Consider the following 27,019-nt stretch of genomic DNA (forward strand, 5'->3'; position numbering starts at 1 on the left):
TATCCCATAGTTTAGTAAACTGCTATCTGGTCTTTTATCCACAATATTAAAATCAGTATGTAAAATAGTATGAAAATGTCCAGTCTCAATAAAATGTGGATCTTTAAATTAATCTAAATACTTATTCCAAAAACTAGACTTAAAATTATCCTCTTTTGAATCATTAAAGAGACTATTAGCAAAAAAAAATTGATAAAAATGTTAGCTCAACATCTGTCCCCTGACCCTCATTAATCCAACATTGTTCCTCCGAAACATTATCTCCACTAGGGAGATCATGGGCACCTGCTTTGTGAGTCACCCTCTCCCTTATTACTTCCTCATGAAGAGCAGAGAGACGAGGTCCAGCAACGAGAATTAATTACCTAATATATTTAACACTGACAGCCCAGGCATCAAAACCAGCAGTTGTGGGGATTGTTAAATTGGTCCAGCTCCAATCCAGTATGAATATCTAAAATACATTTCTCCATAATTAAGAGATATGGCCCTTCACATGGAGTGGCCCTAGGGGGAAACACCCGTGCCTGGGAGGCAGAAATGTGATGGGGCTCCCCACCATACCCCTCCCCTCCCCTAAACCTGTGGGGCGTCGACTTTCCCAATTTGCATGGTGATGCACCGGTTACCGACTCAATACGAGGAGCTGGTGGTAGGACTTGCCATCCAGAGGCTTTCCTCAGTGCTGGGGTCCCTGCCAGCTTAAAGCCGAGTCCTAATGGGAAGGTGGAAGAGGACTCGGCTCTTGGAAAAGATGCTCCCTTGCAGCTTGGCGCATTCCTTTCTCTTCCTCACCGATAACCCAGTCCATCTCTTTCCTTAGGTACCTTGTGGGAAGGGACGCAACCCCTCCTGACCATTTGGACTTGACAATTGGACAGGGTCCAGAGACGACTAAATGGCCTTGAGGAGAATCATAATTACTCCTGCCGTTAATCAGCACTTCACTGAATTTCTTCAGTTTGACACATGGAGACATTACATCACATCAACACCCTTCTCAATGCTTTGCTTTAGTTAAACACTCAGATTCCCTTTGTCCACACCAGTTCTAAGTCAGCTGGCCAAGGTGGAACGCAGCCTCCTTCCCCCATCCCCGTGGAGGGCAAGAGGTGAAGAATGCCTACCACATCCACAGGAAGGGCCTGGCTCACATCCAGAGTCACCACTGCCCCATAGGAGAGAGCGGTGCTTCGTCCAGCTGCAGCTCGCGCCCAGCCCCACTTTGTGCCGCAGCCCGACTTACCCCGCCCTTACAGCCAATCCTTCTCCCAAAGTTACAGATACGTCTTGCTGACTTCCCATATCTACATTGCTCCAAAATGCCAGAGGCTGTTCACCTTGGAGGCCTGCTATGGATATGGGTACACCCCAGTGTGAGATTTACACCCCCTCTCTGGGATTTTCAGGAGCCAGCAACAGCTCACCAGGTGACACCCCGAACCGCAATGCTTTCCAAGGCTCGGACCCCTCTCTCGTGGTGAGCCCATTCCACGGTGCCCTGCCTTTCACAAAGAAAAGAGAACTCTTCCCGGCTTTTCTGGGATCAATTGTATTACCACACTGGACGCCTCACGGCGCCCATTTCCATCACCCCAGATTCAGGGATCTGAACCCAACTCTCTTTTGACTAGCTGTAGGCAATGGAGGCCATCACCCATCCCTTCAGAAAGTTAACTAAGTGCTGAAGCACTTTGCTTGCTCAGTGCCTCAGTTGGAAGAAAGTTTTCCACCACTGAACGGGCTGGAGTTCCATCTCCAAATGCCATAGATCTCAGAGGATTCGCAGGAGCTAAGATATCCTATAGTCAAGTCCAGTATCTATCCACAAGCCCATTCTTCCTTTTCTGCATCAACACCAAAAGTACACCTGGTCTTATTTCACAAGCCCATCGCACTCTCTTCCACCCGCACAGGGGCCTCTCTCATTTTGTTCCACTGATTTAGGTAATTCCTTTTGTGTTTCATAATGAGATCCACAGATGAAAACGCAACAATTAGTGCAATAACTTCTTCATTATTACTAATACAAATCAGTGGTAGAATTACAGAAACATTTAACCAAGCTGCAGGGGGATCTGGCTGACATGAACACATGATTTACTCCACTTTTTTATCCTTTTTCTATTGGTCCTTTCTTGTGTTCATTTGGTTTTAATATATAGCCCTTTAACGCGGTCGCATCTCATATTATCTATGCATCCTAATGGCTAGGAATTAAATTTGCCATCTCTGCTGATATGGTTATCAATTCTGTAGTCACCGAATTGTAGATGAGAGGCAAAAGACCTTTGAAGCCATCTAGTCTGTCCCCATTCCTCCCATGGCACTGCAGCATTCTTTCCTAGGGCATATCTCTAGCACTTTGTCTAGCCTCGTTTTAAATGACTCAAGTAATGAGGCTTTTCATGGGGCTACTCATCATCTCTCCCCTGATTATTGCTTTGCCTGATGTAATTTGCTTCTCTCTCCCTGTTCTGATTCCTCTTGCACTTTCATCACTCTAGGACACACAAGGCAAACCCATCCCTTGCCCTCTGTCTTGTGTCAAGCCTGAGTAGCCAGACCTGCTTTCTCACCTCCCATTGTCCAACCCTGCAGCTTGAGTGGGGACCTGCACACTCTATTACATACCCATTCATTAGATCCACACACATTCCTCCTTTACTTGTGCTAAATGACCCCCACTGCATGTTTCCTCTGGTTTTCTGGTTCTTGTTCCACTATTTCCTCCCCACTGCCATTTCTCTGTATTATTCTCTGTAGCACATTCAACGTGGCTATTTTCTACCTTGTGTTCCTGTTATTTCCCTTCCTTTTTAGGTTTCCTTTTCTCCTCTCCATACTTAGGCTGCTCATCAGCCATCTCCACTACCTGGCATGATAATTCCACTTTGTCAGGGAAGGAAGGATGGGCTAGGGGTTCAGACACCAGATGGGAGAGCTCCATAAGACCTACATTCATTTCCTGTCTCTGCCGACACTTCCTGTGAGCCTGGGCACGTCAATCTCTCTATGCTTCATCTCCCCATTTGTCCAATGGGAGGGAATAACAAGAATACTTTACCTCTGGAGGTGGGGTGAGGTTAAATCGATTAACATTTGCGAAGGAGGTGGGAGGAGTAGAGACTCGAGCTGGCTGGGAAATGGGAGGGGTTTGTCCACTGACCATTTCTGCTTTTCAGTGACATTCAAAATCCAAACAATTTCAGCCAAAAATCGAAATATTTTGGCCCTCCCAAAAATTCCATTCAGAAATGCTGCCCCGGTGTCCCGTGGTTGGGTTTAGCGCACGGGTGCTGGATGGTGTTTGTGGCCTGTGATGTACAGGACATCAGACTAGATGAATTGGTGGTTCCTTCTGCCCTTAAACTTTATAAATCCCATAGTTCAGGTGCTTCCTTCTCCCATTCTCCTCTATAAGCACCTTAGTTGGACTGTATCTCCCATGAAGCATCACGGGAAACTCTTGGAGAAAAGAGGCAGTGTATCATGGAAGTCTGGCCATGTGTGACCAGTCCGAAAGGTATACCTAGACAGAGTGAACTCAAGAGTGCCCAGCTCTTCCCTTTAGAGCTAATCAGCCTCCCTGCCAATCCAGAGCTAAACCGATTTTCATCCCCTCTCTTGATCCCTGGCTTCCGGCCCACACAGCAGTGGTCAGGCTACATGAAGAAGGAGGAGGCTATGTCTTTCCTATAGAGCTGTAACTCCCATCACATAAGAAGAATCAAAACATCACACTTTGCTTCTAGTGAAACCATCGTGACAACCCCTGATGGCAAATGCAGATGTATAAAAACCACAGAAGCCACGGGTTTCCTCAGGCCCTGATTCAACAAGCTGCCTAACCTTTTGTCCAGCATTAAACATGCATGTAAGCCCCCTGAAGGCAACAGAAGTACTCACATTTTTTAAGTACTTTGCTGAATCGGGGCTTAGAACCCCCATGCCTCTGAAAGCTTTTTCTTCCCTCACACTTAAGCCAGCCTGGAATTCACATCCAGGGAGCACAGGGCCTTGCTGCGTTTTTGTTTATGTGATTTTGCAATCCGTTTCCTGAGAAATCCTGGGAACTGGGGGAACAAATTCACTCAGTAGTTTGCAATCCGCAAGGAGAGGAAGTAAATATTTGGCCTCTCCTGCTTGTTTCATATCCATGTGTCGCAGGCCTGGCTCCAATCCAGCAATCTTTATACAGGCAAATCTTCCCGCAGAAAGAAAGATGTTGAAAAACTGGAAGGAGTTCAGAGAAGACCAGCAACAACTATCATAATTAAGGGATTTTGGGACTTAGGTACACCATGATGTAGGACTTCCCAGGGTTGCACCCCCAGCTCTACCTCCCACACATGGAATAGCAGCCCAATGGGACCCCTTCCTTCCCCTGAGGAATAGCACCAGAGGTTCTCTTTTGCCTTCTCTCAAAGAGCTGGAGGCAGACCTTTTATACATGCCTCAGCTATTGGGGGGTATCTGTCGGGCTTGCAGGAGGGCAGATCTGCTGCATTCTTCTCCTACCACACACACAGTCCTCTGCTCGGATGGTGTTGGCAGGACCCCACCTGAGCAATACCTCTTTGAGCTAAAATCCCATTGAGATGCATAGGGTAGTGTCACCGGGTTGTCCTCGCTGGCCCGGTTGCTGGGGTCCTCCCTCGGGCTCTGTCTCCGGGGGAGGCCACAGCGCCTTCCTACACAAGGGGAAACGGTTCGCTTTCGGCGAGCAAGCAGTCAATTGCTCTAACCCTTAGGCAGGGTGAGCAGGCAGTTGAGCGCTCTGGCCCTCAGGCAGGGCGAGCGGTCAAGTCAGCAGTGGGTTCGCTCTCTGGAGTGGAAGGGAGCAGGAGGCTCTCCTGGGGGTGGCTAGGGAAGGGAAGGGAGGAGGGGAGGGGGATGCAGGCCCACCCGGTTCCACTGCGTCCCAGCCCAGGGCCCTAGCAGTGGCAAAAGCGGTTGCCACTATGTCGGCGGGGCTCCTGCCGCAACACACCGACCAGGCCTCAGATTCAGCCACAAGTTATGGCTGCCCCTGGGATACTTCCTCCCTGCCGGCCCCAGTACCTGTCTCCTCGGTATCGTGGGGGATACTCCCTCTGGGGTTGGCCTATCAGTCCCTCCTCATCCATGGACGGCAATGCAGGGAGCTCCTCTTCAAGGGGTAGCTCCTCTAGGTCGTTTGGCACGGGGAGGGGCTCGGCTTCCGGCAGCTCCTCCAGGTCCCGTCCGGCCTCGGGGGGTATCCTCCACCCGGGTTGCTCCGGGGCCTCGGCCCAGACCCAGGGCTCGGTCCAGTCCCGGGGTCCAGGTACCTCGGCCCAGTCTCTCTGGCTGGGTTGCCTGGTCCAGCTCCGGGAAGGCCCTACCCAGTCTCCAGGCCTGGATGGGGCCAAGGTTGGTCAGCGGCTCTGCTCCGGCCTCAGCCAATAGGGCAGCAGCACGTCTGTCTCCAGCGGCAGTCTCTCCCTGACTGAGCTCTGGGGCCATGCTTTTATACCGCCCCTTCCTGTGGGGGCTCCGCCCCTCGGCCACTGATTGGGCTGGTCAGACAGTCCTATTGCAGCCTGGTTCCTTGGTTGCCAGGCAGACTTAGCTGCTGGGCCTGGTTTGGTCTACTCAGGCTGCTCGCGCCCTCCCTCCAGCTCCGTCTCCGGGGGATGCCACAGCGTCTTCCTACAGGTAGGTCAAACCTTGCAGAACTATTGTTTCAGGCTCTCTGCAGACTCAGGCAGACATTACTATGTTGGTTTTTATGTGGGGAGTTTCAAGATTTTTTTTGCAACCTACTTTTCTTTGCTAGAAACTTACTTTTTTACAAAAGTATCAAAAATCTGAGATTCTGTGAGTCTTAGGCAGTGACTATGCCTTAAATCAGTCCAGATAAGGCTGAAGAAGTTGACTGTTGAGGCAATGCTAATACAAACTAAACAGCTTAACTACATGGTGACTAAGAAAGGGATGTCAAACATCTGGCAGATACCAGTTCTGAACCTCCCTTCTATACCTATCAAATAATGGAGCAAAGCTTCAGAGAAAAAAAATAACCAGTGAGAATTTTGTGGGTGCAGCAGGGGCTTATGAAGAACAAAACTCGACAGAAAAAACTGGGTGATGAAAGGGCTCTGGCCTCTGAGTCACATTTTACCCTGAGGTCTCTTCACACCACTCTGGCAGCATTAAGGAGGTGTACAGTGGGCATAAATTACTTTACACTGTCAGAGTGGTGTGTAAGGAGCTTCATGAAACTGAGCCAATACCTACATTACAAAATTAAGTTGACCCACTGTAGGTTAGCATACAGCTCCTTGTGTCAGCGGTGCGTGTCCTCACCAGGTGCGCTAGTATCGATTGTACTGTCAGCGTGGGGGCATTGTGGGAAGGCTCCTGAAAGCCTGTTAGAGTCAAAGTAAGCAACGCAGCGTCTGCCCTGCACTGCATCGACCTAACAACATTGATCTTGACTCTACGCTGCTCCTGGAGGTGGAGTTATTAAAGACGATGTAGCTGGACAGTTATGTCGGCTGGAGCGAAATTTAAGTGTAGACAGTTTGGTCGGCATAAGCTGCCTTGCTTCAACCTTCAACTGTAATGTAGACCAGGCCTGAGAATCAAGCCCTTCGATTTTGGTACAATATGTGATAGAACGTCTTTCTGGCCCCTTATGTGAAAGAGGGAATGATGAGGATGGGATGGCAAACTGGCTAGAAGGTTGTGAGCACAGGACACTGATAGGTGGCAATGTGTCAAGCTGGGGAAGGTGCAAGAGGTTATATTTAATATCTTCACTAACGAGCTAGAAGAGGAGTCAGCAGCACACAGAGGAAGTTTACTGATTCTTCCTCTTCCTCAAGCCCTTAAGCCACCGTGTGCATAAGTGTTCCCAGTAATTGATGTGCAACTTACAGCCTCAGACGGGAGTGAAGCTAGCTCCCTTGTCCCCCTAAAACGAGGAGCCAGCCCTTCCGCCGGTGTAAATCAGTACAGCTCTCTTGAAATAGACAGCAATTTACACCAGCAAACTGCAGGCTGCAGCAATTGTTTAAATGAAATTAATCACAGGAGATATTTGGCCTGCAGAGCTGTCAGCTTTCCAGTTCCTGGCATGCGACCCTCCTTGGACTGTGTTGTTCACGCTCTGAAGCTAGTTTTCCTGGGGGAAAGTCCAACCTTTTCCAACAGAGGCACAAGTGAAGCCCAAGGGAGATGAAAAAGAAAGGACCATTTTTATTCTGTCTGGTTGGATCCTTGTCACCGGGGACTCGTTGAAAGCTGAGCTGTCTATGGGATACCAGAGACAATACTGACTATTCATCAGATGGTTGGAAGTTTGCTAAAACCAAAGTGAAAACGACCTAGCCAGAAAACAAATTGACAAGCTACCGCTGTCCCCTGACGTACAATGGTCCTTTTCCCCCCTAAAGGAGCCTGTCTCTTCCTCCTTTACACACCGACCAAAAATAGTTTTGGTGAATAGTGAGAGGATGACAGCCTTGGACAGCGGAGTCCTCTCTTTACCCGCAAAGACAGCAGCAATTCAATCTCTCACCAGGTTGTCCTGCTGCTGTGCCCCAATCCTGCCCCAGAATTGACCATCTGTAAGAGACGGTGGATAGTTGTCTCCCTGGCCCATGTGACTTTTGGCAGCTCTGCCGAGGATGACCTGTCCGTGTGCTTGTCAGGGGGCTAGGCCCGCCCCGTCCCCCTTTAGGGGTCTGATTGCTCAGCGAAAGCAAGACAGTACAGCCCAATGTCCCAAGTCAAGTTGCGAGGCAGTACGGCCCACCAGCCAGGGTCAGTATCGCTGCCCAGGGGTTGTACGGCAAAGAGCAGGGCCAGCAGAAGCACGTCCCAATGTCCAGGATCGTCCTCTACGAATTTGCACAGCATCAACTTCAGCATCCCGTTGAAACGCTCACTGAGCCCATCGGTCTGTGGGTGGTATACCGATGTGAAGAGGGTTCAGCTGCGCAGGGGGCGGCATAGCTCGGCCATCAGGTGCGAGGCCACATTGGTGCCTTGGTCCCTTAGGATCTCTTTCAATATCCCGACCCGAGCGAACATCTTCATCAGCTTATCTGCGATGTCGGGGGTGGTGGCTGTGCAGAATGGGACGGCCTCGGGGTATCACCTGGCGTAGTCAATAACGACCAAGATGAAGCGACTGCCATTTTTAATCTTTTCTAGTAGGGCCACATTTAGTGGTCCTAGAGTCAGTGACCAGGGCTGCCCTGGGCATAGTTCATGTATGGACAGTCTTGCAGAAAGTGCCCCCCTGGGCCGCACTTGCAGCACACAGCCTGAGCTCCCCCAGTTCTTGGGTCAGGCTTTGGCGTGCCCAGGCCTCTCCCGGTAGGTCTCCCTCTCTGAGTCTGCGTCTGGCTGATTGGTTGTCAGCATTCAGGGTTCGGAGACCTGCCCCCTGGTGGCGGAAGGCAGGATAGGCCCTCTGGCACCGTCGAGCAGCGACTCAACCCGGTCAACCAGTCCTTCCTGCCCACGCTCCCGGGCTTTTGGAGCTGTGGTCCAGGCCTGTCCGTGGCCAAATAGTCTTCCATTAAATCTATGGCCTCCGCCACCATGGTCGACTGGTGTCGCTCTACCCATTCCTTCTTCCTGGCAGGGAGGATCTGGACAAATTGTTCCAGCACTACGATCTCTGCCACCTGGGCCCCCGACATCTAGCCTGGATCCACGCACCACCAGGCATTATCCTGCAGGCGTTGTGGTCTGGACCCCAGGGGCTGCTACTTCTGACAAAACCTTCAGGGGTACAAGTCTGCCTTGATCCCGGTTTGTTCCAGGATGGTGTCCTTTACCCTTTGGTGGTCCAAGCAATCAGACCCCCAAAGGAGGGAAGGGAGGGGGGTGTTAAGGCTCTGGTAGGCCACCTATGCCGGCCCCATCAGATAGGGGGCCAGCAGGGTGGCCCAGTGTTCTAGGGGCCATCTCACAGCAGTGGCTACCCATTTGAAGGTCACTATGAACGCCTCCGGATCATCTCCAGGTCCCATTTTTGTTAGTTGTTTCAGGAGTGCAGCGGGCAGAGCCCCTGCATCTTGACCGGGAGGGCTGGGATTTGGCACTCCTGCCAGCTGCATCAGAGTGGCCATTTGCTGCACCAGGCTTTCTTGTTGGTCCTGTTGCAGACCAGTCATCTCCCTCATCATCTGCTGCTGCCAGCCCATAATTTGCTGCAGCAGCTGCGTCTGATGCTGCTGTTGGCTCCCCGCCAGCCACTTCAATAACTTATCGGTCTCCATCTCAAATAACAGATCTCTAGAAGGGGATGAAACAGGCCACTCCTCTGGTCTCTCTCTTCCCCCTCGGGCCATTCAGCAAGGCCTGGTTGGTGCCCGCATTCTCCACCACGTGTCGGGGGGGTTAGCCCCCCCTGTCCCTCTTTGGGGGTCTGATTGCTCAGGGAAAGCAAGATGTATGGTCCAAGATGTATGGTCCATTTCATCCTGCAAGGGTCCCACCTGACACTGGACACTGCTCCACAGCGTGTGTGATGCTGAGGGATGCTCGCCCTGACAAGACTCAAATTGAGACATCGAATCCATCCCACCCTGTGGCCCTGTCTCCCTTCCTCCTTCGCTTCCACCGTCCATTGCCCTCTGGTCATCCCTCTTCTGCCCCTCACCTGCCAGAGTCATGAGCAGTAGCAGGGGTCTGCAGGCAGCGGCGGAGGAAGCTTAGCTCCCATGGTGGCACCTAGGGGATACACAATGCTGCACTCACCGTTCTGCTGGGCCCTGGGAAGCAGAGAACAGCTGCAGTGCAGGGAATTCCAGCCACGTGCCTCCAGTCCTTCCCTATATATGGGGCTGAGCGCTGTATACAGCCCTTAGGCATGTTCTGCTCTGGGTGAGACCCCTCTAAAGGGGGGGTATTGACAGGGAGCCATTTACACCCTCTTTAAGGGCTCTCTGTGCTACAGAGCTGAATAAAGGGGCCTTGAGGTAACTGGGTGTCAGGCCCTTGGTGCACTCAGAAGGATGCATTGTAACAGTCCCGCCTTGATCGAGTCAGGACGTGGTCCTGCAACTCAGACCTGAGGAGCTCTTTGTAAGCCCGTCTGTCCCCACAACAGAAGCTGGTCCAATAAAAGGTATTACCTCGCCCACCCCGTCTCTCCAGTCACATCCATGTAAACGAAGGGCTCGCTGGATTTATGATGAACATAAACAGGCCCTGCGATGAGATCACTACCTAAGCAGAGAGAGACTCGCCCAGCTCCTGACCTAAGACAGGGTCGGCTATTGGTCTCCAAACAGCAAAAGGCCATTGCTCCAGGCCAGTCCCGTGCTCCTCTCGCCTCCACGCTCCGGCAACCTCGAAGGTTTATCAATATCCCTTATCCAAGCCCTCAGCACGATCTGGCTTAGCTCAGCAGGCAGCTCCCGCCGGCATTCTACAGACGGGATCGCTGCAGGCGACATAATCAGTCCGTGTGAAGAAGATCAATCCCCCACAAGAAATAAAGCAGAGACAAAGCCTAGTCCTCAAAGGAGGAAGAGGGAAAAACACCCTCCTCACTCAGAGCGGAAATAAAAAACCAGCAGTGATTAAATACAGGTCAGCAAACAACACAAAGAAATAAAACAAAATAAAACCTAAATCACTGCTGCCCTTCTGCCTCGTGTCACTTTGCCTCTCTGTGACTCAGTTCCCCTTCCTGTCCTTTGTCTGTCTTGGCTCTTTAGATCATTAGCTTTGCTGGGCAGGGGCTGTGTTTGTACAGCACCTCACCCAGTGGGGCTCGAGGTGCCCCCACCTTACAGAGAATGATACTAAGAAAAGACATGCAACCCATCATCACGCATGGCCAGGTCTGTAGTCACAGCTGTTCCAAGCAGTGATGGGGTAGGCTGTAATATACCTGGAGGACATGTTTATTCTGGCTTCCTTGCTAGCCTGCCAATACGGGTGACTCCTCTTTTCTTAGAAATACACGAGGGCAAGAATCACGTCTATTGAAAGTTGCGTCCTACCCGCCCTGCCATCCACGCAGGGCCAGATTAACACAGGGGCATTAGAGGCAGCAGCCCAGGCCTCGGATTTTGAAAGATCCTCTAAAATAGATATCCGTAGGCAATTAAAGCTATGTATATTACTACCAGTTGTATGCCAAAATGAATGTGGCTTTGTCCATTTTAACCTTCTTTTGGATTTACTATTGGTCTATCACATTTAAACACCCGAGCTGAAATAATAAAGGTAATTTCACAATAGAGTGTTTAGCAGTGATCACGGGTGTTGGAAAATCAGTAGATTAAATATGCAAAGAGGGGCCCCCAAAACTGTAGCAACTCCAGGCACCTATCAAACAGCCCTGCACTCACCCAGCCTCACTGAAGCAGAGAACAGAGCCTGTTACTCAGAGCATAACTGGGTTATATAGGCCTTAATGTATGGGCCGGGTGGGCACAGCTCCTCTCAGCTCCTGTGCAACTCAGCTTAATTATAGGAGACAGATTGATTTCTGAGCAGCAGAGAAAAAACCAAACCATCGGCTCTTTGGAGCTGCCGCAGAAGTTAGACACACACTCCTATCTGTCTCCTCCAGCAGCAGGGCTCTGCCATCCGAATGCTCACTGAGACTATGCAGTTCCATGCGGCTAACAGGACGGCCACTGTCCGCAATGATTTGAAATGGAGACCTTTCAGGCTTGGGAAATGCCTCTAAATACCGGGATTCAGGCTTGTCGTGCAGAAGAAATGTTTTCTTCTCTGTTTAGTCTGGGAAACTTGGACTTTTGGGTCCAGGATTTCGCTGAGCAAACATTGCTAAAGCCACATCCTTTTTCCTGGCCTGCCTTCCTCTCCCTGTTTGGCAAAACGCCCTGAAAAAGGAAAATGACCATCATTCTCTAGCTTCATTACTTGCTGCAAAACACCTCCGTTCCCAACGGCACGGAGTGGAAAGAAAAAACAACCTGTTTGTCTGGGATGGCACGGTGCTGGAGCACATGACGGCCGTCTGTGGCTTGCATGCATATTGCCATGACCTTCCTCTGATTCCCCCTTCGCCCTCCACATATTTTCACAGCTCTATCGTCTTTTCACTGCTGGGTGCTGATTAGCTGGCTAGTGGGATGCACTAAGATGAAGATTTTTCACAGAGGGGTGCCTAAAATTAAGCTCTTAAATCCACATGAAAGCCCCTTAAATAAGGAGCTGCTGAGCACCCAACGCTCCCATTGGCTTCAGTGTACTTGATGAATGCATGATTGTGATGGAAAATTCACCAGAGGGAGGGCACAGTGGCAAAAAGCCACTGCAAGAGCCACTCCAGCCCAACAGCTCCCAGGGGCCCAGTGCAGAGTCAAAAGTGAGTGGGGCTAACTAGTCAGGGGTGTGGCCAGAGAGGCAATGAATCGGAACGTCCCATGAAGAAGACCCACTTTGAAAGCTGGTTTCTATCCCCCAGAGCAAAGAGCAATGGGGACAGAAACACTACCTACTGTTCCTCAGGGCAAGCCTGGGGCCCAGGGATAGTTCACCATCCCCAGTAGGGAAAATCTCTCAGGTACTAAGAACTGTACTGTTCAAACAGTACTGATACTGTCTGATTTAGACTGTAAAGCCCAATCCTCAAAGGCATTTTGACACTCAACGCCCATTGATCTCTGTCCTTTGATCTTCATACCTTGGAGATCTGGGCTCACGTTCCTCGGGTCAGGGGCTGGGGTTCTTTATATATTTGTACAGCGCTGAGCACGGAACAGCACATGATCAGACAAGCCGTACAAAGCCACAGTGGATTAAGTGTTGCAGAGGGAGGCGCTTTACTGGAACCTCTTTTTTCCCATCATTCCCAAACCACGAGCAGCTGGAATAACGCGTGTCATCAGAATAACTTGCTCTTCATCAAGGGTAAGAACCGGGCAGAATAATTTATCAGGTGTGTCTGGGCAGCTTGTAGTACCTGCGATGGCAACATGTTAACAGCTATTTACCTGCCTGCTGGTGGAATACGCCTGCTGAGCTGACTCCTGTACTCTGTGAAGGCTTCCTTGCACTGAATTGTAGCTGGCAGTTCTCCTTGGCTGTGTATAGTGAGTCCTCTAGTGGTGAACTAGTAGTGCCTTCCGCAAAAAATCCAGCCTGCTCCTTGTTCACCCAGCCACATCTGCCCTTCCCCGGGAAGGGCAGTTCAGACACTGCCGGGGTTCCCTGAAAAGCCTTTCGATGAGGCCTTCCTGCGGCAGAGGCCCACTCAAATAGGCAAAGAGGCAACGCGTGATCTTTCATTCACCCCACGCGCTGCAAAGTCCTGTGTGATGATGCTACTTGGAGGAGGGTTGCCGTCTCAGGAGGAGAGGGGCGTGGGATAGATGGTGTCTCCAGATCAGGTGTGTGTGTTAGTCAAGGGAGTTAACGGAATAATGGATGGTGGTTTCCTATGAAAAAGGAGAATGGAGGTACCTGTGAGGTAAAAGCCCAGAATAGAGGGGAGACACCGTGATTTCCCACGGGACACTGGTCATGGTCCCTAACATGTATGCCCAGTGATCTGGGGCCACCCTGCCTCTGCAGGTTTGGCAGAAGTGTCTGAGCCAGTCCTGATCTCTGCTCCATCAGCAACCACGCAGCACGCTGCCCTATAAACTCCAGGTGAGGAGAGCCGCTTGAAACAGCCCATCGCTCCCTGCTCCCAGTTAGCATGTAAGACAGTCACCCAGTGGCCTGAATCCAAGGGAATGAACTCAACACCTCACAGCTCCATGATGCACTGCAAATCCAGGGTGGCCACTAATAAATTGGGAATACCGGCTGGGACCAACTCAGTTCACAACCTTAGCTGCCTGAGAGAGTGTAAAGACACACAGGCCATTCTAGCCTCAAATACAGATGCTCAGAGGGAGTTCTAACCAGAGGTGGTACTCAGCATGCCTGTCCAGTCAGCTGCATTGGACTCCAGCAACAAATCCTACTGCCGGCCGTGTGCCCACATGAGAAGCTCTTTGTGCTAATGTGTCTTTGTGGGGGAGGTTGGGAAGTGCTCGGAAATGGATATTTCGAAAAGATCCCTTTTGATGGGCTCAGGTTTAACCACCGCTGTCATCAATTATTCACGGTCCCCAGACGGACCAAGGCAAATATGGAATTAAAAATGTATATCGCCGCCTCCTCCCCACACCCACTCGCCGTTATCGCCTCTTAAATATGGCTGGCAGGACGTGAGCATTTGATGTTAATTAGCTGTAATGATAATTGCAAAGAAAGTGCAACTGCTTTAATCTGGGAGGCGTGAAGTGGTTTATATTAAAACCAGAGTATTAGAAAATTCCTTACGTGCTTAAATAGCATCCTAGAATCCCCAATCTCCCCATTATTTAATATTTAGCCTGACCTGATTGTTTGCTGGGGAGGGAGGGTGATCTGACAGCATTACAGTGAAGGGCAGATATATGGCAGATCCTGAGCTGCTGTGAATCAGTGTAGCACCTCTGAAGTCAATGGAGATGTACAGCACTTTAGGATCTGGCTCATTCTAACAATAAAGCCACAGAAGCTCTTAGGTTTATGTAACTTGCTGGCCAGTGTGCGTCATGATGTCTGTCCCTCCCAGACTCGATCCATAGACGGTGCAAAGCAGGTACAGGGCCTGGCTCTTTAGCTCAGTCTGAAGAGACGCTCGTGCCTTCAACTCCGGAGGCTTCGATCACATGTGTGCTGGCTAAGATGATGGTCATCATGCTTGTGTTGCAAATACTTTAGGGAAAACTTTCAGTTCCCCCCTCCCTTCCAAACTGCTATATGTATTGTGCGTCTGTACATAGATAGGTATCATCTGACAGATATTCAGATGCACACACAGGACATCAATTTTGATTCCCTAAAACATTTTTTTAAGCAAAGCCTACATCTGAGCGTTAGGCAGGGCCCCGTTACTTGTCTCGTTAACGTGACTGAAGCAGAATGTTAGTGTGTTGTAGGGCTGGCAGGCTGCCCTCCAGGGCTGTGCTGAAAACGTGGGAACTGTTACCCTTATCCCAGTCACATCTAAGTTTCATTGCTCAGTCCCACGCAATCTAGAGGATGGAGTGTGCAGAAAAAGGGCATCTGAAAGATGGCTGAAATGTCCAGTGGGTTGGGGAGGGCTTGTCCATCTCTCTAGTGGAAACACAATGCCCTGACGAAAGAGGATCTGAGTGTGAGTGTTATGCATTCAGCTGCGAGCAGACAGTGGCTGTCAAGTGACACCCCTTCCTGCTGACATGCAAAACTGCCAGAGCAGATTCCTGAGGCTGCTGCATTCAGCTGGAAGGAGGTTTTGCTGCTCTGAGGGATTTTCCTAGAGGATAGGAAATGGGGAGATCCCAAAGTAGTTGCTGGTGTCGGGGGAGACTGACCCCTGCCATGTGAGGGGCAGAACATGTTGTAATCCTGGCTCCCGTTTGGCCACTGTGGCCTAGGAATACCAATGAGTCTCTTCCCAATGCTCCTGTGTGTCTCCCCCTTATCAGACAAAGGGTTCCCATGACATTGTGCGTATGCACCAAGAAAGCAATGAAGATGGTCAACCAAGCTGGACTTGCATTGCTGTCTGGAAGGAGCTGGGCTTGGGTTTCTGCTCCCCTGTTGACAAGGGCTTGGAGCAGTGCTGAGAAAGAGACTCGTGGCTCTCTGCAGTAACCCCTCTGACCAATTAGGGGATGATCTCCACAAGATGCCCCTGTCCAATGCTGAGAGGACAGAGAGTCTGCTACAGGGCCTCAATTTACATTTGTGTGTAGGGAGAAGAGCAGGGGCTAATGTGATTCTGTTTTTAACCCTCCATAAATCAAGTCGGACATTGTAAGGGGTAGAAGCATCTGAAGCCCCCTGGATGACAGTCATACTCTTTCCCGACTAACTCTGGGCAACCATTTCCGATTGGCCAGCACGGTTACCTTGGTGCTAGCTATATAGCCCTGGTTCTGTAATGGAATGCTAATCTGTTCACCACTAGGTGGCACTGTGTGTAAAAGACTACATTTAAACAAACCTCGGTCTTACATGGCAGAGTATTAAAGGGTCTTCTGATGAACACAGCTGGTGGGGATAAGCAAGCTCTGTGATCAGACCTTTATCTGGTAAAGAAGTACATGATGTGGTGTCAGCAGAGGAATTAAGAACAGAAACAGAAAATAAACAGCAACAACGGTTGCAAACAGAAGGAGCAACGGTTGCAGGACCTCATGAAAACGCCACTTGTCATTGACCCGAAGAACTCCAGCTTTGACAAACCTTCAGACTGGAAATAATACTCTGCATGATTTCACATTGCTACCAAGCTCCACAAAGAAACTGGTGATGGACATATATCTTCTTTAATTTATACTGTGGGGAACCAGGCAGAGCATATATTTACATCCTTTGACTTTACTGAAGACAGTCACAAAGTTGACGATGAAAGGGTTCCGGCTCTGTTTGATTCATACTTTATACCTCAGCGAAGTGTGGTTTATGAAAGAGCATGTTTTCACTAGAAAATTCAAGAACCAGGGGAACATGATGAATGTTTTAGAAGAGCTCTGCACGCATTGGCTGAAAACGGTGAGCGAAGTATGCTGAGCTGGTGAAACAGCAACACCTCGACCAACCTGACAAACTAGTTTTGAAACTGTAAAAAGACACTTGAGTGTTAAAAGTCATTATCATAAAACCCCTGAGACAAGGGGAGAGAATTCCCAGGTAAGAGGGACAAATTCCAGCCTACACGCACAAGGTATGGAAAAAGTCATATCCCAAGAGATGATGCATGTCCAGCCAGAGGCACATGGGGTAAGAAATGTAGACATTGTGCAGCTATTTGCTGCACATAGCTGTCAGTGAGTTGATTCATTTTACAGACAATCAAGAGCCATTGTGTCTGGGATCCATCGCTTGTGATGATATAGAACCTGCCTGGAAAATGAAATTGAACATTCATGGCAAGACTATTGACTTTGAAATTGACTCAGGAGCTGATGTCACCATCATCTCAGAAAGGACTTACAATCACCTTCAACCCTTCCCAGAGCTGACGTCACCTGACACAGCTCTGACTAGCCATGGAGGTATTCTGAACTGCATGGGCCAGTTCACCACAGAAACAAACTACAAAGGTAAAAGCCATGGATTCAGAGTACACGTGATCAAAGGATCAAAGACTTAACAACCTTCTCGGCCACAGAGTGGCAGCCATGAGGAATATAGTGAAAAAGGATTTGATGAAATTAGACTTTTGAGAGGAGATCCAGTAGAAATCAGCTTAACATTGAACCATGCAGTGTACAAACACCTCTGCTAGAGAGACCTTAGAAGAGACTAGCTGCAGATTTATGCAAATTCAGAGCACATCCTTATCTGGTCATTGTGGATATTTTTCCAGATCTATAGAAATAAAGCACTTTAAAGACATAACATACAACAGTGTTACTGAGAAACTGAAATCCCCTTTTGTTTATTTCGGTATTCCAGAACAACTAATGATGGACAATGGACCATCATTCACTGCAGCAGGATTTAAGTCATTCTGAACAAAATATGATTTTGATCATATTACTAGCAGTCCACATTACCCAAAAGTGAATGGAGCGGCTGAGAGAGCTGTACAGACAGCCAAAAAATCCTACAGCAGGAAAATCCATTCCTTGCTCTTCTGAGTTACAGATCAGCACCAATAGCTGCTACTGGATATAGTCTAGCACAACTTCAGGTGGGAAGACAACTCAGAACTACTGTTCCAACTTTGTAAATGGCAGGAATGTAGAATTTAAAGGAGGAGATGTAATGGAAGGCTAATTTGTATTACACAGTTCAGCCACTAGGTGGCATTGTGTATAAAAGACCAGATCAGCTGTGTATAAACAAGCTCTGGGACCAGTCCATACCTGGTACAGAAGTACATGGCAGGATAACAGGTCTTGATCCAGCAAAGCACTTGAACACATGTCTCACTTTTAGCACGTGAAGCAAGCTTCAGTGGGTCAACGTATGTGCTTAAAGTTAAGCAAGTGCCTAACGCCCTGATTAAGCAAGGTGCTTAAGCATGTGTGTAAAATTTAAGCATAGGAGTAGATGTAATGAAGTCAATGACTTAAGTGTCATGCTGAATAGGGGCCAGAGATCATTGCTATCCTAATGTGACTCTTTGGAGCACAATCTCTGTTTTCTAGAAAGTCCTGCAGGAGCGTTAGCTTTATGGTCTGGGATCGTGCGGCTGAAAGCCAGGAAGGGAACAGGTACCCCATATATCCAACCCCCTAGGGTGTGTATCATCATTTGGTTAAGGAGCAAATTTACTGGGCGTCCAGGATTGTTGTCATCCTAGACTTTGGCACTCCTACCAGAACAAACAGCCTGCAATAAGAATGATTGCAACAAGCATAAAATTGAATTTGAGTGAGAAAAGCATCCTTGAAATAATACTGCTTAAACCGCGCAGCCTATAGCGGTGGAATGTTCTCGCCAAGCAGGATAGATGGCTCCCTGTTATACAAATACCATCAATTAGAACCAGTTAATCTTCCCATTAGTTTCCCTCTGAGCTTTTAAAAGGCTGAGATGGGTTTATTGTCCCAGAGTGATATGTCAGCCATGCCTCCCAAGTATCATTGGTGCAATGCAAAACCTAAGATTCATCCTGTACTAAATTATCACAGGAGCATAATAGAACAGAAGGAAAAGAAGAAGAGAAAAGGAGAGAGTATATTTCTCCAGAGAGTGTAAGTGCAAACTACATAATCATAAGCAATATACAACGACATAAACTCCCCCATAAATATTCTCCTATGGAGAGCTCTTTAATCACGATGAAGGGGGAAGCACCAGCTTCCGCAGAAGATGGTCCATTCTAATTTGTGATCTTTTCTCTCCTCTTTGTCATGATTCTGTATTACTAAGAAGCTTCTTAAGCATCATCCGGTTTTGTCCTTTAGCCCAAGGTTAAAAATAAAAGGGGCCATTTCCTGAGGCTGCGTGAATGGCATAAACCCAATTGACAACAGTGGTCGTACTCAAAAGACCCGCTGACGTCAATGGAGCTATGCTGATTGACACCAACTGAGGAGTTGGCCCCAGAATCTCTATCATAAAACAAAGCCAGGGAAAAGAAATGCAAATAAGAACACCTTTTGTCTACAAATGTTGTGTTAATTTAAATGGAAAGCAAGCACCTAACACAAAGGAATGAAGAATCCATTTTGGTGCAAGAGAGGCCAAAAGCAACTATTTCAAACAGCTCTGGAAGAGAGCAGCAAAACACTTGGGCAAAATTCTACCCTGATGTAAATCCTGTTTAACCACACGAAGGGTATGTGCATGCTGACGGCGGCACTGTTGGCACCACCGGATCGCTCAATCAATCAGGAAGGCAAAGGAACGAATCCACCCCATGCAAAAAGATTAGCGCTGCGTCAACAGGAAGGCATTTCCCATTGGTGCAGTGTTGTTGGGACGCAGCACTAATTAGGATTTAGGAAGTCGATGGGAGATATGCAAGCTACTCTACGCAAGCTACTCTATGTCCACCGCAGCTGAATTTCATGGTGAGTGTAGATCAGGCCTAACTTTAATTGGTGCCCTTTAGCATCACCCTATTAGCATCCCATGACAGAAGGGTGGCTAATCAAGATTGTATTTGTAGATGGCTTTTCTTCGAAGAACTTGAAGGGAATTTCAGAGAACTCAGTCATTTCAAGGACACATTCCCTGCTCTCTATGCTGAGTTATGGTCTAAAATCACATTTGACCAAAATATGCAAGAATGAAAGAAGAATGGCACTGACTTTGAAAGCATTAGACACACGATTCAGCAAAGTGCTTAAGCAATTGCTTAACTTTAAGCATTCCCATAGTCTCCTTGAAGGCAATGAGACATAGTCATGTACTTAAATACTTTGAGGTCTAGATCTTGTTAAGAAATGGGTGGTCCACTTTAGCCGGCTGAATTGGGAAGACAAGGTGAAGAGAAGAGACATGAGTGGGTGTGTTACCCAGGATTCTATCAGCCCAAAGCTCTTGGTAACTTTACTCTGTGTAAGGTGGTGTCAGGAAATATATTAAATGGAGACACGGCCGTCCAGCCGATAGATGGACTGGTAGAAACAGTATAATATAAGAGTGTTTTCACTTAAAAGCTATACTTTACTTAGTCCCAAGCACTTACACACGTCCTCAACAGGCTAGTAAAACATCCTAATCCTCAATAATTACCCAAATTCGGGGTGGCTTCCCAGCAGTACAGCGGTGCCTTTCCGAATGGCCGGTCTTCCAGCTGCCATTGGGTGACCCCAAAATTATGTCCGAGAAAAGATCACAAAGATTCCAAACCTCTATCCCCCATTTATCCTTGTTAGTAAATAGTAACACATCAAGAAAAAAACGTGTTGGGCAAGCAGTTTCAAAAGCTAATTAAGAGGTTTCCTCAGATCATTTAGTAGTCAGATGTTTGTGCATAATCCACACGTCTTGAAGCCCTGACAAACATCCCCCGGAAAGCCGGCATAGATAAGCTTCTTGCTTTTCTCCTAATACACATTTCCCAACACGCCCACCAGAGACTTCATTGGGGAGGGCGTCGTGTGGAGTCAGATAAGGTTCAGAAAAAGGCTCTCTTCCCCTCCTGGCTTAGTCATGCTAAGGCTGCACAGGCCTGCAGAAAGACCTACCGATTTTGGCTGCTGCTACAAGAAGTATGGTAATCAATTTAAATACATTTTATTAAAGGTAATGTTTAAAAGTACAAACAATGCACAGAGTTTACACAAAGAGTTGCTGGACATCCGGGTATAATGTACAGATTATTGACGAGAGCAGAGTTTGGTTAGAAGTTTTAACAAGTGCAAGGAATACATAAGCTGCAGTAACCCGGATACAGGGGTCGAGGGTTTGATTTGGGGGGTGGAGTGGAAGCAATCAGTAACTGGGGAACATCACTTATGGCAGGGGTTACATAGGATGTGGTTAATGGGGAATAGGTATGTCCATAATAGTGGATTGTCCCTCGTTGAGTCAGTGATGTGGTGTAGATAGTCCTTTGATCTATAATTTCCTGTCGGTGGAGAGGATGCCGATTCACTGTGGCACACCAGCTGACTCATCCCAGTACTGTCTGTGCCCGGTGATGTGTTTGATGTAAATATCTCTTGACCACCTGATGGTGTCGGACACCATGAGACGCCGCATCAGCCGGGCGTAGCACCGACCGGCACCACAGGCCCGCAGCACACACTCGTTGCAGGGATCCCAAGTGCCCAGAGCTCTGACGATAAGGGTGTGGGTCTGAACCTTGTAGCCCTTTGCTCTCAGGATGTCGGCCTATCAATATCAAGCGGACCCTGGCCCTTTTACTGGTCCATCAAAATCTCCCTGTACAGGTGAAGAAACTTGATGACTGAATGATATCATGTAGGGGCAACTCCCTCTGTCAAATAGGAACTGAATCTATCTGAGTTGGAAGAATCTAGATCATCTGTTTTGGAGGAGTGGGAAATCAAAGGTCAATCATAACGGTGACGCAGAAGGCAAAAAATGGCCCAACCATGTATGTGGAAAGAATATATGGAGGGACAAAGGAGAGCAAAGAAGCCAAGAAGATTGTGAACATGGTCAATAAGCAGGATTGTGTGGTCATGTCACACGAAATAAGGACAGAGGCCTAAAGAAGGGAGAGCCCAGGTAGAGAAGCACTGACAAAGGTGGAGAACTGAGCTGCTCCCAAATAATCCCGGGGGATGGTGGTGGACCAGCATGGTCAAATATCTCATCCCCCAGAAGTGGGTGGCTATGAGAAAGGGCCATGTTATTAGCCCTTTCAAAGGAAACTCAATGTTCATTTGTTTGTGAGACCTCCTTGTCAGAAAGCTTCGCCAGCTGTGAAATTAGCCCTTCTTGCTCTCTTAAGCCAATAGCCTAGCACAGAGGCGCCTGCCACAGCTGGTGCCCTCAGTTAATTCTGATTAGCATGCATGGATTTATAACAAGGGGGCACTTGAAATGTGTGTGGTAAAACTCCATTGGCGGCACTAAACCAACAGGGATGTAGTAGCTGGGGTCTGAGAACCGAGCAAACAAAACTGCAAATATATTATCTCCTTTGGCAAATGGACACCAGACTTGTTCCATTTATTGTCCACATACACGCACATGCATGCACACACTAATTCTGCACTCTAAAGCAAAAAAAAAAATCCTTTAACACACTGTGTCCTCTTAGGCAAATAAGAAGTAAAGCAGCTATATTTTAGCAGGGAAACAAAACTACAGTCTGAGGCCCTGGAGAACTATTATACTTGTGCCCTCTCCACTCCATGCTTATAGGAGCCTTATTTACTTAAGTACAGTCTGCATAATAAAGACTTGTAAAATACCAGTGGAAATTTCCGGGCATGTCTCCAGTCTGTGGGCAGTCCTGCAATGTGTATGTTAGCTGGCCAAAGTCTTCCACCTCTGCTGTTGTAACAGGGAGTTGTATTCGCAATAACAAGGATCCCAGAGCAATTTCCAAACAAGGAGTCTCTTGATCTGCCCATTCCATTGCAACCGCCTCCATCCTGGGACACGATTCGGCAAAGCTTTACTCATGAAAATGATCCCTTTAAAGTCCATGGGAGCAAGCCAGGGACTTCTGGGAACAGATCCTAAGGACTTCATCCAAAGCCTAAGGAAGTCAAAGAAAGGACTAGTATTGACTCCCAAGGCTTTGACATTGCACAGCAAGTCGAAATGGCATTTTAGGACAGGCAGTGAAGAATACAAGGATGAATGACAATAGCAGAAGGAATTCAGTTTAAAGTGAATTCCCTTGTGGAAAAGTGCTGTAGAATTTCACAGAAAAATGATATGTTTATGACAGTATTTTTTAGACTATCCTATCAAGTGGAATAGAAAATGAGAGCCCTACAATATAATTTTATCAAATGTGTTGTAACCCCCCTTGTCACGCTTTCTGGAGTGGTTCCCGATTTTGTGCGCCAACCATAGGGCAGGCTGTCAAAAAAGCAGGGCAGACACCCCAAACTGCTGGTCTGGTTTATAATTGGATTTCACCAATCCAGTAACAAAGGTGAATGCCTGAAGCACTACAGCAGCCTTGCCATGGAGTCAGAGACAGTCTCCTTGGGCACTCCAGTCTATCTTGCCTTCCAAGCAAGCTGGACTTTGTGATAAATGGTCACTTACACCAAAGATCACAAAGAGAGCAGTCCCAAGAGACCAGTCACTTACCTCAGATCTCACACCAAAGACAACGCTTCTAGCCAGTCCCATAGTAAACTAACTAAGGATTTATTAACTAGGACAAGGAAATGAGAGTTATTTACGGGTTAGAGTAGGCAACATATCCACACAAATGAGGTATAGTCTATGGCTCTAAAAGCTGCCAGAGTTGTAGTAATCTATCAGCATTGAATGTCCTTTTGGGCTAACCCAGGTTGATCTTTGCTTTTGTTTCCCAGCTCCAGCCCTTTGAGAGTCCAAAGAGCAAAGAAATGAAGAATTTTCAAGTCAGCTATCTTTATTTCCTTCTTCCAGCAGATGGGACAAGCTGCCACACCTAGCACCTTAATGGGGGTGAGAGGGCCAGCAACCTAGTCTTTGTAACGTGATGCTTCACAATATCCCACCTATTTTTGATAGTCCTCCTTGATGGGCAGGGGAACCACTCCTCCTGCTGGAGTTCACGAGTTCAGAGCAGGCGTTTTTACAGTTATGAAGCAAAACATATTATTGCATAGCTTGGGATACAGACATTACAAGTAAAATTAACCCATGCAGCCATTTACAAGCTTTTTATAGTGACTAAACACATCCTTCTAAGTCTAACCTCTCTCGTGAGCAATACTAACACACAGGTGAGCTGCTCTGGTCTCCAGGTCTGAATGTGTCAGTGCTCAGCTGACGCCTACAGCCTTGGCAAGACCTGGCACCTGGTCCACCAGCATTCAACCCTCCCCCCAAAAAACGGAGGAAAAATCTTCTCTATTAAACTCTATAGATCTAATTTCCATAGTCATTTTGGAGCCTTCAGATTTCATTCTTATTAAATACTATGGGACTTTTCCATAGAGATTCAGAAGGATTCAAGGACTTTTCCATGAAGGACTCCAAGAAGAGTTTGGCCACCTATCAATAAGATCATATTATACAGCATGAATGTGGGAGCCAGGCATGCCTGCATTTTAATACCTCCCTCTTTGCCTCAGTGTCCCCAGGTGTGAAATGAGGATAACGATATTGCAGTGGTGTTGTGACTATTAATTAGCCTTTGCAGAGGACGGGAGAGGTGCTAGGCATTAATCAGATCTTGATGAGACGGTGGAATCCAGGGGTTGAGCAACAGGGAGATGTGCTGGATTCACGTGTAAATTGCAGCTGGTTCCTTGCATCCCAGGGGAACAGCAGCTGAAGCCTCTGCCAGAGGCATTGCGGCCATCCTGCCAGCAGAGGCCACATCAGGGATGCGTGCAGTCGGCGCATCCCCAGCCACCCCGGTCCTTCCCTCCTCCTTTGCTGACGTGGCTCACCAAGGACTTGCTCTCCAACATCCCCCAGGAAGAGGGAGGTTACAGGACCCTGCACCACCACAATCTACTCCATTGGTGGATTTTCGGCTGCCGAATGCTCGATGCTCTTCTTTACACCTGGCTTATGTCAGGCCTGAATTCGGCCCAGATTTTTAAAGCACGTCGGGCTGGGCTGCCACCTTCTAAGATAGCGCGAGCTGGGAGCAGCGTACAGCTTCTCTGCCGCAGGAGCCCCGCAGGGACTGGAGTTTGACTCTGAAAATCACAACCTGGTCTCTGCAGCCCCGCTCAGTCCAGCTCTTTAGCCAGCACAGATTATTCACTCCTCTGTACCAGCTGGTACCTTGAGGAGCTGAGACAAGACTGTGCCCACTCCCCTCATCGGCATGGGGTGGGGGAGAATTGCTGATGTTTGCTTTCCATCAGCGCAAGCCCCACATAGGCGGGTAAAGCCCATGCAGGGGTGTCTTCGTGCTCCCCTGAGCAAGTGTGACAGCTGCACTCTTGGCAGATGCAGCGGGGACGGAAACAAGGACTTCCACGGTGAAAAGCACAAGCCGCCGTCGACTCTGCAGCAACCCATGACTGCTGCGGATTGTCTCACAGAAGGACTGGTGAGACTCACTCCCCAACGGGCCACACAGGCATACAGAAGCCACACCGGTCTTGGAGGAACAGAGTTGACTAGATGCACACACTGAGCACCTTACTGTGTTCGGATTAAACGCAACACCAAGAGGCAGACGAACTACTGGGCAGGTGCAATTCAATCAGGTGGAAACTGGCAAGAATATACACAACTACTTGCCTGGGCCTTTGGATTGATTAAATAATTAAAGGCGGGCAGAGGCACAATCCTTAGAATTAATCATTTATCCCAGCACTCAGAGAGGTGGCCTTCAAACAGTCTTTGATAATCAGCGGCTTGGTAGCATGTAGTGCACACCCTGAAATAATGGGATGGAAACTGGCATCGATCAACACAGCAGGAGATGCCTCCTTCCTCAGCAAATGCAGCCTTGTTAAACACTGGTGGCTGTTTGTCCTAAATTTAACACAAATTAGGGCCTGGTCTTGAATGATTCAGAGGCAAAGAAGAGCCTCAATGACCAACCAAGTCAATCTGGGAGTTGGGAGAGAGCCCAGCACCACTTAGGAGGCATTCTGCAGAACAGAATCTTTGGTGGAAGTAGTAAAACTGATAAACAATATTAGACATCAGTGTCCGTTTAGATATAATAAACCCCTGGCAGCAAGAAAGGCTATTGCTCAGCTTCCTGGGTACGTCTCCAGAGCTGGGAAATCTGCAGCAGAGATAACAGCAGGTAATAAGAGAAAAGAAGAGAGGAGATATTGGGGGAAAAACCCCAAATAATTGGTGTTCAGATTCACTTGACGTCAGTAAGACAAACTGGGCTAATTTTCTTTGAGCATCTCGGAGAGGAATTGAATCTCATTTTACATCTGCTCATTCAGCTATGAAAAAAGGCTATTCTGGTGTCATTTTACTTCCCGGCACAGAACACCCCAGACAGAAAGTTTCTTAGATACCCTCTAGCCTCTTCTGCAGACAGAGATGAGAATGCATGAGGAGGCCTCAGTGTCATGAGGTTATATGGCTCCCTCTCTTCTCTGCCTATGCTCTGCGCACAGAGCAAAGAGTCTGCCAGGTCTCCAGAGTCACTGGCAAAGGCATCTGGGTTCTGTCTCATTCCCCATGCTGCTCCAGTGATTTGCAATAACCTTGATGAAAGGTAACCCTTTGGCAGACTGGGAGCCAGTGTAACTTGGCCATTGGACCACTGTCTTGTAGAACTGACTGTCCCAGAATGAGGAACAGAGCAGAGCCAGATGCTGATGCTTCTAAAATACCCATCCAAATAGATTAGCATCTGCAAGCACACAGCAGTGATGAGAGTTGAGCCGGGACAGACTTACAGACAGACAGATTGTGGTGACTGGAGGTCACTAGAGGCCATCATCAAATTACTGTGACCCACACTTCTCCAGAGCAGGGGGGAAATTGTGTCTCTAGGCGCATGGCTCCCTTTCTAAGACACAGTCTAGGTCTCAGTTTGCACCTGATACTTATCAGTGTGCATGGGGAAGTGTAAGGGGCTCCCCCAACATTGGGCAGCCCCTACAGGTATAGCGCCTGCACTTGGGGTGAGGGATTCTGTCCCATTTCTCTTTTTAATACATTAATAAAAAACGGCAGCTCACTTCCTTTTTAGTGTCAATTCATCAATGACCCAAGAATTCCTGTTTCCACTGCGGACCTTCCCATCTCCCCACCCTGCCCTGCCCCTGTCCACTTGTGCAAGGATCAAGTGGAACAAATTCAATTCAGCAATGACATCCAAAGCAAATATCCTCTCTGTATAACCACTGGAGCGTCAAGGTTCACGACCAAACCATGAAACGTTCACCAGCCTTCAGGTGTCATTACAGACATGCAGTCTTGCCCAGCTGGTGTGCAAAGCCATCAACAAACTAAGTGCCCTTCAATGTATTTTTGT

Source organism: Emydura macquarii, unplaced genomic scaffold (genome assembly GCF_026122565.2).
Source record: "Emydura macquarii macquarii isolate MOO-44397 ecotype Brisbane River unplaced genomic scaffold, CSIRO-AGI_Emac_v2 contig_2988, whole genome shotgun sequence".
In the NCBI taxonomy this organism is placed as follows: domain Eukaryota; kingdom Metazoa; phylum Chordata; order Testudines; family Chelidae; genus Emydura; species Emydura macquarii.